General features: G+C 45.7%; 1 protein-coding gene across 4 annotated transcripts in view; it reads right to left on the bottom strand.

Annotated features, from left to right (window-relative positions):
• TSPAN18 (tetraspanin 18) overlaps positions 1 to 12,480 on the bottom strand; it is a 124,543-nt gene that overhangs the window by 52,045 nt on the left and 60,018 nt on the right. For all 4 annotated transcript variants that reach the window (XM_061997744.1, XM_061997746.1, XM_061997743.1 and 1 more), the window contains one exon: positions 7,152 to 7,282. The gene's annotated coding sequence lies outside the window, so the exon portion shown is untranslated. The remainder of the gene's footprint in view (positions 1 to 7,151; positions 7,283 to 12,480) is intronic.

The raw sequence follows: 12,480 nt of genomic DNA on the forward strand, positions 1-12,480 counted from the left end.
CTTCAGGTATTTTACATGAACATAAATCCTGTTCATGTAAGTAAAGTAGCCTGAGCACGGAGTCTTTAATTTGAACACTGTTTTTTGGCAGAAGGAGAGGGAACAGCAGAATGCCAGCTCCTGGTTCCAATCAGTTCAGTGAGAATTTGGCCTCCAGTGCTGCTACCAGATAACACACAAAACTAGGAGATGGAAAGGGAAATGGAAAAGCAAGGGCAGTTCTGGCAAGTGGTTCTGCTTTCCAGTAACGTGATCCATACACCAAGCCAACTCAACTAACAGACCAATAACTTGCAATAAACTTATAGCTCCATTCTGAGAGCTGAACACTTAAGCATGAGAAAGAGAAAACAGGACAAATGGATTCCTTCCCTTGTTGTTGACTAAATACCTATGGGAGAAATAAAATTGAGGATATTATTTTTAGCCTCTTTAAAATGTACTCTTGGATGTACTTTGCAGACACAAAAGTTAGAAATGGTCCAGGTTGCTTTGTGGAGTCAGGTACAAATTCTGTCTTGACACACGTCATCTGTTTTGCACTGGGTGTCTGTCTGGCTCTCCCTGGCATCAAAAAGGGCTACCCAGACAGTAGGCAGGGAAAGGTGCCAGAAATGGTTTGAGGTGGCCATTACAGAACAGCCAGTTCCCAGAAAAGCTTCCTCCCACCCTCCTGGGCTCAAGGCTGGCCCGTGCCATGCCACAGGGAGGCACCGAGCCTGTTAAAACTCCGATGGACTTTAAAATTTAACATCTTTATCAACAATATGGATGAGGGGATCGAGTGCACCTCCAGTCAGTTTGCAGATGACACCAAGCTGAGCGGGAGTGTAGATCTGCTTGAGGGCAGGAAGGCTCTTCAGAGGGCTCTGGCCAGGCTGGAGCCATGGGCTGAGGGCAATGGGATGAGGTTCAACAAGGTCAAGGGCTGGGTCCTGCCCTTGGGCCACACCAACCCCAGGCACCGCTCCAGGCTGGGGCAGAGGGGCTGGAAAGCTGCTGGAGGGAAAGGGCCTGGGGGTGTTAATTGACAGTGGCTGAACAGGAGGCAGCAGTGTGCCCAGGTGGCCAAGAATGCCAAGGGCATCCTGGCCTGGATCAGCACTGGTGTGGCAGCAGGACCAGGGCAGGGATTGTCCCCCTGTGCTGGGCCCTGGTGAGGCTGCAGCTCGAGTGCTGTGTTCAGTGTTGGGCCCCTCACTGCCAGAGGGACACTGAGGGGCTGGAGCATGTCCAGAGCCAGGCACTGGAGCTGGGGAAGGGGCTGGAGCACAAGTGTGATGGGGAGCAGCTGAGGGAGCTGGGGTGTTCAGTCTGGAGAAGAGGAGGCTGAGGGGACACATGAGCACTCTCTGCAACTCCCTGATAGGAGGCTATAGTGAGGTGAGGGTCAGTCTCTTCTCTCAGGCAATGAGTTAAAGGACAAGAGGAAATGGGCTCAAGTTCTCTTCCCTGTGAGAGCTGTCAACCTCTATGCCAGACTGCCCAGGGAGGTGGGGGAGTGCCCATCCCTGGAGCTATTGCAAAGGTGTGGAGCTGAGGTGCTGAGGTCCATGGGTTAGTGGTGGACTTGGCAGTGTGAGGTGAGAGGTTGGACTTGATCTTAAAAGTCTTTTCCAACCAAAATGGTTCTATGATTCTATGTGAGGAGACAGAATTTCTGGATCACCTCTTTCCTTTTTCTCTTCCCTCCTCTATCCCTGCTTTGTCACAGAAAGGAAGAGCAACAGGAAAAAAAATATTACCCTCGAGAAGAAACTTTTTAATTTTCAAGTTTCTCTGCAAAGGAATGCAAAGTTTCACAAATCCAGTTTCTGCACAAAATAAAATAACTCAATCACCTTCTTCTACAAGAGAAAACTTAGCAGCTGTATTACCATCCTTACACAGATGGGGAAGAAAGGCAGGCAGGAATCAAGCTACTTTCCACTATCAGAATGCAGGCTAGGCACACAGCTAGTAATTGAATGCAAAATTCCCTAAACCTACTTCAGTACTTATAGGGTAACACTATACTTACTATTGATTTTAATAGTTACCACCTTTCACTGATCCCAGCTCTTGCTCATAAGCCCAAGAAAAAAAAGCTTCATACCCACACATATATACTCCTCTTACATATCTACTTCCAGAGAAATCTCTGCAGAGAGAGAATAATTCTAGCAGCTCTTAAACTAAGTCCCCAGCTTCACTCACCATTTTTAAAGATTCACAAATCAAGAGCAAATGTTCCTGTGTAGGTCTCAAAATAAGCAATGCAAAGCCTTCTCTGCTGTTCTGACTGTATCTCAGGCGTCACACTCAGGACTCGGCTGAAAGGCAGCTTTGCTTTCCTGCCCTGTCACAGTGGGTAAACCCCATTGTCCCTTGACAAAGCAGTTTACCTGTGTGATATACTCAGGGGACTGAAAAGCCTTGAATTGTACCACTGTGGCATTAAAACCAAGTGACAGGGCCCGATAGAGGTATCTTTCTAATGACACTTTATTTCCTCCTTCTTCATTATTATTTACACATCACACAAGCTCCTGACTCCACAGGAAAATGTGCAGACCCAAAACCAGTCCTCTCATGGTTGACATCAGAAGCATTGACTCCAAGTCTCTGAGGCAATACCTTCCAGGAGGTCAATCCCCCTCTGGCTCAGTCAGCTGCAGCGATGTTTTACCCCTCTGCCTATTTGTGTCACCTCTAGACCCGTCAGAGACAGACACGGCAATGACACACTACATCAGCAGCCACTTGCAGCCTGGCGAATCAGCTTACAGCCCTTTTAGCTGTAGAAATGATGAGCTGAACTCTCCTGCTAGCCCAGCCAAGATCCCAAGTGGGGCTCCTTGGCTCCAGGAGCCCATGGATGTCTGCTGGCCACTGCCAGGCTCTCTTGGAGTGAGACAGACACAGTACTGGCAACGAGCGTTCTGCCTGCCCTCTGGATACATCACTGACCTGACAGTCACCCTTTACAAAGCTCATCTTTCACTCATAAATGTGCACCCAGCAAACATATCCTCATAGCCATGACAGCTATAAATGTGAGCAGACTGTTACCAAGACACGAGGCCTGGGAGTTTGCAGAGAGCTCAAAACACCATCCATCAGGTGAGGAGCGCCCCATTTATCTGCACAATGTTAACTCAGACATCCACGGACAGCCATGTACGTGTCAGAAGTCATTAGCTGCTTCACTGGAAACCTGAGAACCCAGCACACAGGGCATTGCATCGTTCCACACCACTCACTGTGAGTGATATCTCCTCCTGATACCACAGTATCAGTGGACAGCATTTGAGAGGCACCAGATTATGTTTTCAGAAGGAAAAGCTATTTGAGGACATTCCCCTGCAATACTGGTGGCAAACTCCAAGCATTGCAGTAAAACCCAGGAGGCTTCCACAATTGTATCTCTTGTGTTAGAACAATTTATCACATAGAAATGTCCTCCTGGTGACTCATTTTGCAGAGATATAAGAGCAGCACAGCTTCTCCAAGCAACTGAACTCAGAATCTAAAACAAAATTAAAGAAATTCAGCACTTTCTCAACACTGACATCTGCTTCCTTAGGTCAGTGCAGCCTCCATTTTCAGGCTTTTATAAAAAACACTGAACCTTTAAAAAGCCTTTACTCTGTTTTCACAAAATTGTGACTTCTTTAAAAGTTGTCCAACTGTTCAACACTGTGTATATATCCAATGCATACACAGATTCTACAACTAATGATGATCGCATCAGGCAACTACTTTTCTGAAGAAAAAAGTGTTTATAGAAAGTATTTTCCCTTTTCCCCACTTCTGTAATCACACCTCAGCATCACACAGACTCAGGACCATCACATGATTGTGGCAAACGAAGCCCAATAATCTATTGCACTTACTTCTAAAGGGGAGTGGAGTTTTGTCTGGTTTTACTTTTAGGAAGCCTGCAACATTACCAGTTGCTGAACAGATTTTTCTAGGGAGAATCAACAGGGCAGCACAGGGAATCAGAAGAGGGCAACCACAGGGAGCACTGCTAAAGATTATCCTAGTTGCTGACAGAAGAAGGATACTAAAGTGCCCAACTCTCAGGCACAAGCAGACACTCCTCTCCAAGAGCTGCCTGTGTTCCCAGCTCCCAGATCAATGCTTCGTCCCAGCTTTTGATCACAAATCATAAAGCTCCAGTGCAAAGAGATGTTCACCCCTTAAAATGCCAAGCACTGAAATGGGGATAACTGATCAGTAGGGAACACCTTGGGAGCAAAAGGCAGGATCCCCTCTAAGAGCCCAAGCGTGCGTTCATCAGGTTGGAAAGGCAGATTGAATAAATGGCAGGTTGTGAATGAAGAGAGACACAGAAGGGTATTCCATGCCTCTGTCTCACTGCCTGAACATCCTCTTAAGCAGGAAAAATCCAAAAGTGAGGAGTATTACTGCTGAGTTCAGAATGCAGGAAAATGAGCAGCCACATTGTCTGCTCCTGTCACGGCAGCTCGGCCTCATTTGCTATTGCTGCTTTGCCTAATCACCTCTCCTGGGCTAAGAGAACCAAACACAGATCAAGACTGTACACATGCATACTGCAGCCTACCAATTTCCTTTTGCCCAGATCTTCTACTGAAGCTGAATAACTTTCAGCAAGTTTAAAGAAAAACCAAACCAACAAAAACCACCCAAACACAACAAAAATCAACTGTAAAAAATCGATTTTTAGAAAGAATGCAGCATGATGCCATTTTTCTTACACAGAAAACGGTCTCCCATGTGGAGTCTCAAACAATGGCCAGCCTGGCAGGGGAGGGAGTAAGAAGTCGACTTGGGGGAAAAAAAAATTATATATATATCTCTTCCCTGCTGGCCCTCACCCTCCATTTCCTCTTGGATTTCTTTGTGACTGCACTGAAAGGGGTCAATAGCTCTCAGCTTGAGAAATGCAGCTTTTGAAAGGACTATCACCAGCATCTGTATTTAAAGCATGCCTTCTACTTCACAGCACCCCCAGCTATTGAGAAGCTTTTAAAAAGCAAGCAGCAAGCTCAACTTTCAAGGAGAAGAAAAAGGGAAGAGTAGAGAAGATACCTATCTACCCTGGGTTTACTGGCACTTTCACTGCAATAAAGCCTGACTGGCAAAGCAGGGACAGGGAACATAAGCTGCAGATGATCTAAAGCTCTACAGATCATTACATCTTGCTTCAATCACCACCTCCCCATCCTTTAAAGTAGGCTACAAAACCACATGAAGCAGCCAAGCACCAAGCAGGCAAAGAATTTCAACTGATTAAAAACAATGGGCAAATTAGCACTGGAATCATTGAACATATCAAAGCTTTGCAACTCAATCTTCAGTGTTTAAGAAACTCTGATCTGACAAACACAGGCAATCTAGTCAAATTTTAATAGGCTTAATTAACTTAGCTTGATAATGAAACACTGGACCAGTGGCTAAGTTTACATTTAGGCTTTCTATTTGAGGAGATGCTCCAGAAAGCTATGGGATTTATAGGGAGGGAGGAGGAACAGGACTGTGACCTTCCCCTCGGGTCCCAATGGATGTGGCCCGTGTGGAAGGCTGGCACATGCATGTTTTATCAAGGCTCCCAGCCCCACTTCACCTTGCAGCCTCATTCAAACATCCAAAAGCAACTATATTGATCTTGTAGTCACTTTCAGCATTAGGATGTGGGATTTAATCCAGTTTGGATGTAAATGATTCCAAATGTCCACACCAAGAGTTTGTACAGCTCAGCTGTTGCTGCAGTGTCCAGGTGTAAACAGGTCAAAACTCTATCCCTGTGCTTTAGAAATTGAGTAACAGTACTTCATACTAAAACTTTTCCAAATTTGAGGAGCAGAAGGGGTGAAATGTCACAGAAAGAAGCTCCACTTAATGCAGACAGATTAAATAAGAACAGCTATGATTTTCCAGCTTAAATTTATTTGACTTCATATTCATCTGGTTATTTGACTGGAGCCTTTCAGTAAACATCATCAGAAACTCACAATATTCATCTCAGACAAGCCTGAAATTCACAGATGGAAAGGTGTAGTGGTACCTCCAGTAGCACCACACACAGCAAAAAGCTACTTCATATAGTTTCTACTCCCAATTGTCCAAGAGAAAGTAAAAAAATGAGGGCAGAAGATGCTCCAGAAACAGAAAAGTAAGCTGCCTCTGAGAATCTCCAGCACAAGCAACATATGATGTTGCATTTCACGCTGGTTTCCAATCACACTAGCTTTCTCACAGACATCCAAATACATTACTCTGTGCCTTATGAGTTCCTGACTCAGGATTGTAGAAAAGCTCCTGTGAGTGTGAGAACTCTGTAGTTCAGAGATGTTTGTGGGGCTGTAATGAGCACTGACAGATAAGCCACACTCATGCTTCCACAATTGCAACTGATGTCTGGTTTAACACAACACAGCCCTAAGCATAGAAAACACAATCCTCCCGTTGCCTCCTACTAATTGCATCTGCAGTGGTCAGGGGTTGAAAGAGAAACAAGCAGATTAATTCTATTGAACCGTGCAAGAGTATCCCAAGGGGACACGGGAAAATCCCATAATTTAAAGCAGGGCTTCTGGGAACAATGTTACATTCTGGTAGGGGATTAAGGGTTTGGACTGAAGGGTCTCATCTTTTCTAGATTTGGTTTCCATGAGTCATAGCAATTAGATTGGCAAGTCTCTTCTGTTTGTTGTTTTCACTTTTGGATGACCTGAAACATCTTGCCTGGCTGAAAACTAAGTGATTAAATTAATTTCTTACTTAACTCTTTCCCTCAACATACACTTTTTTATTCATTTTAAAAGCTTTCTGCTCAAATTCAGCTACCTTTCAATACAATTATTCTAGAACAAGAGGCCCAAGTATTCTTTTACCTATACCTCACATGTAACATTTATTCTCTTTCCAGCATACTCCTCCCACACTTTTAGTCTATATTTATCTCAACCAGACAAGCAGTCTTGACCCTCAAAAAGTCCATTTTGCAAGAAAACATTCCCTGTGCTGTAAATACAACGTGAGGTTTCTCCCCTACAGACATAGCAGGCAGAGGTGATAAAGCCTCTCTTGAGAGAAAAGAATGAGCCCCAAATCTTCTCTTTAGTTGACTGCAAAGCTCAGCAGCAGCAGAGCTTGGGCATCAGGAGCACTATCTGCCTTACCTGTGTGCTGCTTCAAGGGGACAGGCCTCCAGAGAAATACTTGTTCTTCTCAAGAATGTAGGTTGTACTAGATGTGCATCAGGCAGGATCCTTGCTTCAGGTCCCTAATGCCCTGGTCCAGGCTGCTCAACCTGTCAGAAACAGCAATGAGGAATATTAAGACATGTACCTCTGTACTGGGCCTGAGGAGAACACCCTGACTTTGCTTTATGCAGTTCATCCTGCTGAGATCAACTCTCATGCACATCTGAGAGATGTCAGAGAAAGCATCTGTCAGTGACCATGAAGACCATGGCAAGGCCTGGACTGAAGGCAAAATCTCACTCCTTACTTTCCAGACCACTTAAATGGGCCAGAAAAGGGCTTTGACTAGAAGGCAAGAAGAAGATGGGACTATTTTCAGCAGAATAAGAAAGGAGCAGCAGAGTTGCTCTGCATCTTCCTCTCCTGCTCCCATGTGCAGCAGGGGAGAGTCACCAGGGAGAGGACAGGAACACCAGGAAGAGACGCTATGAGTAACCCAATGGCAAGTGCCAGAAAAGGGAATGGAGTAGTGCATGAAAAAACAATGGTAGTTAAATGCCAGAGACACACATGCACACTTTTCTGTATTGTATGCAACAAATAAGCACACACATTCACTTACTGGATAGACGTTGACTATATGCTGAATGGAGAGAGCCAGAAAAGGCTGAGGATGAAAAAGAGGGCAAGGTGATGGAGCTGAGAGGATTGGGATGAAAATACCAATGGAGCCAGGAGAAGAAGGGTTCAGTGGGAGATGCTGAGGTGGTAAAAGCAATAAGCAAGTGAAATAAGGTAAATTAGAGCCTAGAGAAAGGCAGGAAAGGCCAGTGGGAGAGGAGGAGGGATTATGCCAGATTTTGACAGTTTTTGTCAGTTTTCTCCTCGCAGAGGTCAGACAAACCCAGGGCACAGAGATGGAGGCAGCACTTAACAGAGCAATCACTCTGTAACAGCTCATCTCTGGAGAACTGCACTGAGTCTGGATCTCATTCTCCCTGACAGCTCCAATTCAGATATGATGCTGGTGCCACACAAATCCAGTTCATAGTATTACTTCTCTCCTCCCCAGTCTAACCTGCTGTTTTGCTCTTTGCTGCAACCAAACCCCTCCACTCTGCCCAGCCTCTCCAGTATCCCAATACCAACTGTCCACTCACAGAATGGTGGGGGTTGGAAGGCACCTCTAGAGCTCACGTAGTCCAACCCCCTACTCAAGCAGATCCATCTAGAACATGTCCAGGCAGGTTTTGAAAACCTCCAGAGAAGGAGATTCCACATCCTCCCTGGGTATGGGACTCCCTCCTAGGACTCCTCCAGGGTCATGATGACAAGCTGGGAAAGAAGGTCCTTTCACCACAAGTCCATCCATCAGCCCTACAAGACACTGAGACAGGGCTGCAGCCAGATATCTCAAGCTCTCCTTCAGTGTCATGCTCTCTGGAGATGACAACCATACTGGAGTTGAGCTAGCAGTTACTGTTAATCCAGTACATTACAAAGCCACGAACAAGTCAGCTGGGAAACACTAATGACACATCAGACCACAGAAAAGGAAATTCCTGCCATGCATGTAGGTACCAGCCCTCTGTCAGCAGCCACCTCCTCCCTTTCACACTGGTGCTATTTCATACCTCCCCAGGCCATGGGAGAGGGCTCAGTGGGACACAGGAGCATCATACTCTTTGTCCAGCTAGGAAACAGTCTCAAGTTGAGCCAGGGGAAGTTTAGATTGGAGCTGAGGAAGAACTTTTTCCCTGAGAGGGTTGTCAGCCCCTGTGCCAGGCTGCCCAGTGAGGTGGGGGAGTGCCCATCCCTGGAGCTATTGCAAAACCATGGAGCTGAGGTGCTGAGGGCCATGGGTTAGTGGTGGGCTTGGCAGGGTGAGGGGAGGGCTTGGACTTGATGATCTTTAAGGTCTTTTCCAACCAAAACCCTTCTATGACAGCCTCTTGAGGAGCACTCAGCAGCCAGTCATTCATTTTAGGTGCACCAGAGGAACAGCATGGTCCAGTGCACAGAGCAGAGGCCCACCAAATAGGTGCTCGGGGAGATGTTCTCAATGTCCATGTCTCCAGTGGGCTCAAACACTTCCAGCTGAGCCTGCTCCATCTGTGGATTTTTGTTTACAAGCCTCTTCCCTACTCTGCCCAACCTGGCCATTTTAAATACACACACACTGGCCACATCCCGACTTCTTCCACAGAATCACAGAATCTTAAGGGTTGGAAGGGACCTCGAAAGACCATCCAGTGCAAACCCCCTGCCAGAGCAGGACCACCTACAGTAGGTTACACAGGAACTCATCCAGGTGGGTTTTGAATGTCCCCAGAGAAGGAGACTCCACAACCCATCTGGGCAGCCTGTTCCAGTGCTCCCGCACCTGAACAGGGAAGAAATTCTTTAAAGGGGAAGAGCAAGTACTGAAGAGGTGCAAGTGCCTGCATGTAAAAACAGGATATGGCCATATCCTTCTGCACAGGACAAAGTGGCTGCAGCCTAACAGAAACCTATCCTGTTGAACATAGTTGCAGTCCTTTCAGACACGCAGTGCTGAATGGTAACTCCCAGGCTTTAGAGACAGTGAAGAGAAAAAATAGAGATGAATTTATTTGTAAAAGCACTGTACTGTAAAGCACTCTGAAGCCACAAGATGGGAAGTGTCACAGGCACGTGTACTGCAAGTCATAAAAAATTTGGTTCAATGGCTTTTTAGTACCAGTTTTCCCTTTCCATTATGGAGAACAGTGCTGTCCATGTAGGCAAAGCCCATCCATTCCCTGTTAGCATTCCAGCTGATGCACCACTGTGATCAGAAACAGAGTGCTCTAATATATTTAGGGTCACTGATATTGTAATTTGTCTTCTGTGTGTACTTGCTCAGATGAGAGATTTCAATCACCTCTACTCAGGGAACATTAAGAAACAGACAATATCTTAGGTCATCTAAATCCTCCTCTTCAGTGCAGCACCGTGTCTCTCCCCTTCCCCCTCCTTTGTTTATATCTAATCCAATTGAGAGTGTCTCAAGCAGCAGGAATATTCTCCTTTCTCTCAGCAGAAAGAGTCTGACAGAGAGCTGTCTTCAAGACTTGTTGCCTGTATCAACAGCCTAATTTGTTCTTTTTTTTCTAAATGTGGTTCCTTTAAGTCTGACTAGAGCAAAAGCAGTAGCATGTAAGAAAAGTGAATAAACACAATAAAAGCCAGACACCTTCTCCAAGGCTGATGCAGAGGGAGAGAAGGGAAAAGGAGCACCACGGGATCTGACACGTCTTTAGCCCCATAGGTGAATTCTTAAAAGAAGAGCAGAGGCAGCAGACTAGGGCTCATCTGGGCTCAATGCATTTTTAATATGAAAACAAAAACAAACAATAGCTTAACAAGGAATTTCTCCTGGTTAGCTGCCCTGGTCTTACATTCTCTCTAATCATTGCTGGCTGCTAGCAGAAAGACCCTGGATTAGACAACACAGCAGCTCATGGGTGCCCCTTCCACAACATTCTATCGAGATACACCAATGGGGCTTTAGACTTGGTGACTCCTCAGTTTGGTTTCATTTAAGGGGTGCAAGGGACTGTTGGAATTAAGCTTTTAAACAATGTTTTGTTTAAATCCAACCCTCAGCTCAGCTTCCTCCCCACTTGGCTGTTTGTTTGCTTTGAGGCCCTGATGGTGGTATATTTTGCAAACTACCTTTTTTTCCCCCCCTCCTTGTATACTTCTACAATCACATGTTTGTGTGGAGACACTTAATCAAGCATAAGGAACAAGAACTTGCATTCTATACTGACACAGAGATGGAGAGGAACAGAAAGCCTTCCCATTTAACATTTTATACGTCACAAGTAACACTAAAACAGATGTAGAACAAGCCAAAACCTCATTATATTTTACACTTACCACAACACAAATCTTTGTGCACCAAATACAACTGAAAGGGAGCTGTAGAGTTACCATTAGCTTGACAGATGCTGAGATGAGCTGCATCAGAAAGGAGTATCTCAGCCTGAAAGAGTGCATGTTAAAAAGGCATCTGCTTATTGTTTGATATGTCTATTTATTTACATAGACAGCTTGCTGACATGCTGAAAGGTTGGGGAGTGTAGTGTTGGCTGGCATTTTTAACTCTCAGCAGGCATTCAGCATGCAGTTTGTTATCCTTTGGTCATGTCACAAGCTCCAATTTTATTCCTGAGTGGTGGCAAGAGGAGGGAGGGGGTGGGGAGCAGGGAAGAGAAGCAGGGTCCTCTGGGCTGTGTAGGCTTGGCTCCCCTCCAGAAGCTTGCCCTCAGCACACAAGGCAGCGCTTCCAAGTTCAGCCTCCTCAGGCACACTGCCCCTGGGGCTCCCCCTCCAGCTTCTGGGGCCTCTGTGACTTTGATATCAACATGAGAAGAGTCCCTCAAAAAGCAAGTCAAGCACAGCTTCTTGTACATAAAAAGAGATCTTCTTTAACAAGAAAGAAAATTAATTAAGTGGGTAAAATCCCACAGGTTGGAACAGCAGCTGAGGAATTATCTTTCTATCAGGTTGGTAATGAGGAGTAAAAAACCTCACACAGACATTAACAGCTTTATATGGGCTCATTGGCATTCCAGATCAGATTCAAGGCTTGGCATTCCCAGGAGCAGCAGATGCAGCTCCAGTTACAGACCAGACTGGGCAAACCATGGTTTGCCCTGCTGTAAACAGTATTGCCACGATGCCTGGAAGTGAGAGGCATGTATCTACCTAGCAGGGTAAATTTTCCCACAGAAATTACAGCCAGGGAGACTGTAGGTCACAACATCCAATGCCCCAGGTTGATCTGCCAATCTTCCAAAAGCTGTGTTTAGATATATAGGAGGGTGTGTGTGAGAGACAGGCACAGAGAGATTTATTCAACATGCTGTAAGGAACTTGAGCAGCCAGGACATGTCTGGATGCACATCAAACAACACGATCAGACATTGACCAAATCTACCTCCCTTAGCCTATTGATCTCCCCACTGACACTACTGGCTGCTTAACCATTCACACTCACAAGCACTATTCCATTCTAACAGAATAATGTAGATTATTTCTTACTCCCTGTAATGGGAAAACGATCTAATTAGGGGTCAATGACAAGAATGACAAGCAATGCTGCCACCACAACAGGGGATGTTGTGTGCAACCTCCCATGGAGCCTTCCATGAGGCTCCAGAACCAAGGTGCTCCAGAGCCCACTGCCCAAACAGATAAAAAACGGGGGGAAAAAAGAGGAAATACTGGTATTTCCCTTGCTATGGATGGGAAGTAAAAATCCAGAGAGATACCCAGG

This window comes from Colius striatus, chromosome 6 (genome assembly GCF_028858725.1).
Source record: "Colius striatus isolate bColStr4 chromosome 6, bColStr4.1.hap1, whole genome shotgun sequence".
Classification (NCBI taxonomy): Eukaryota; Metazoa; Chordata; class Aves; order Coliiformes; family Coliidae; genus Colius; species Colius striatus.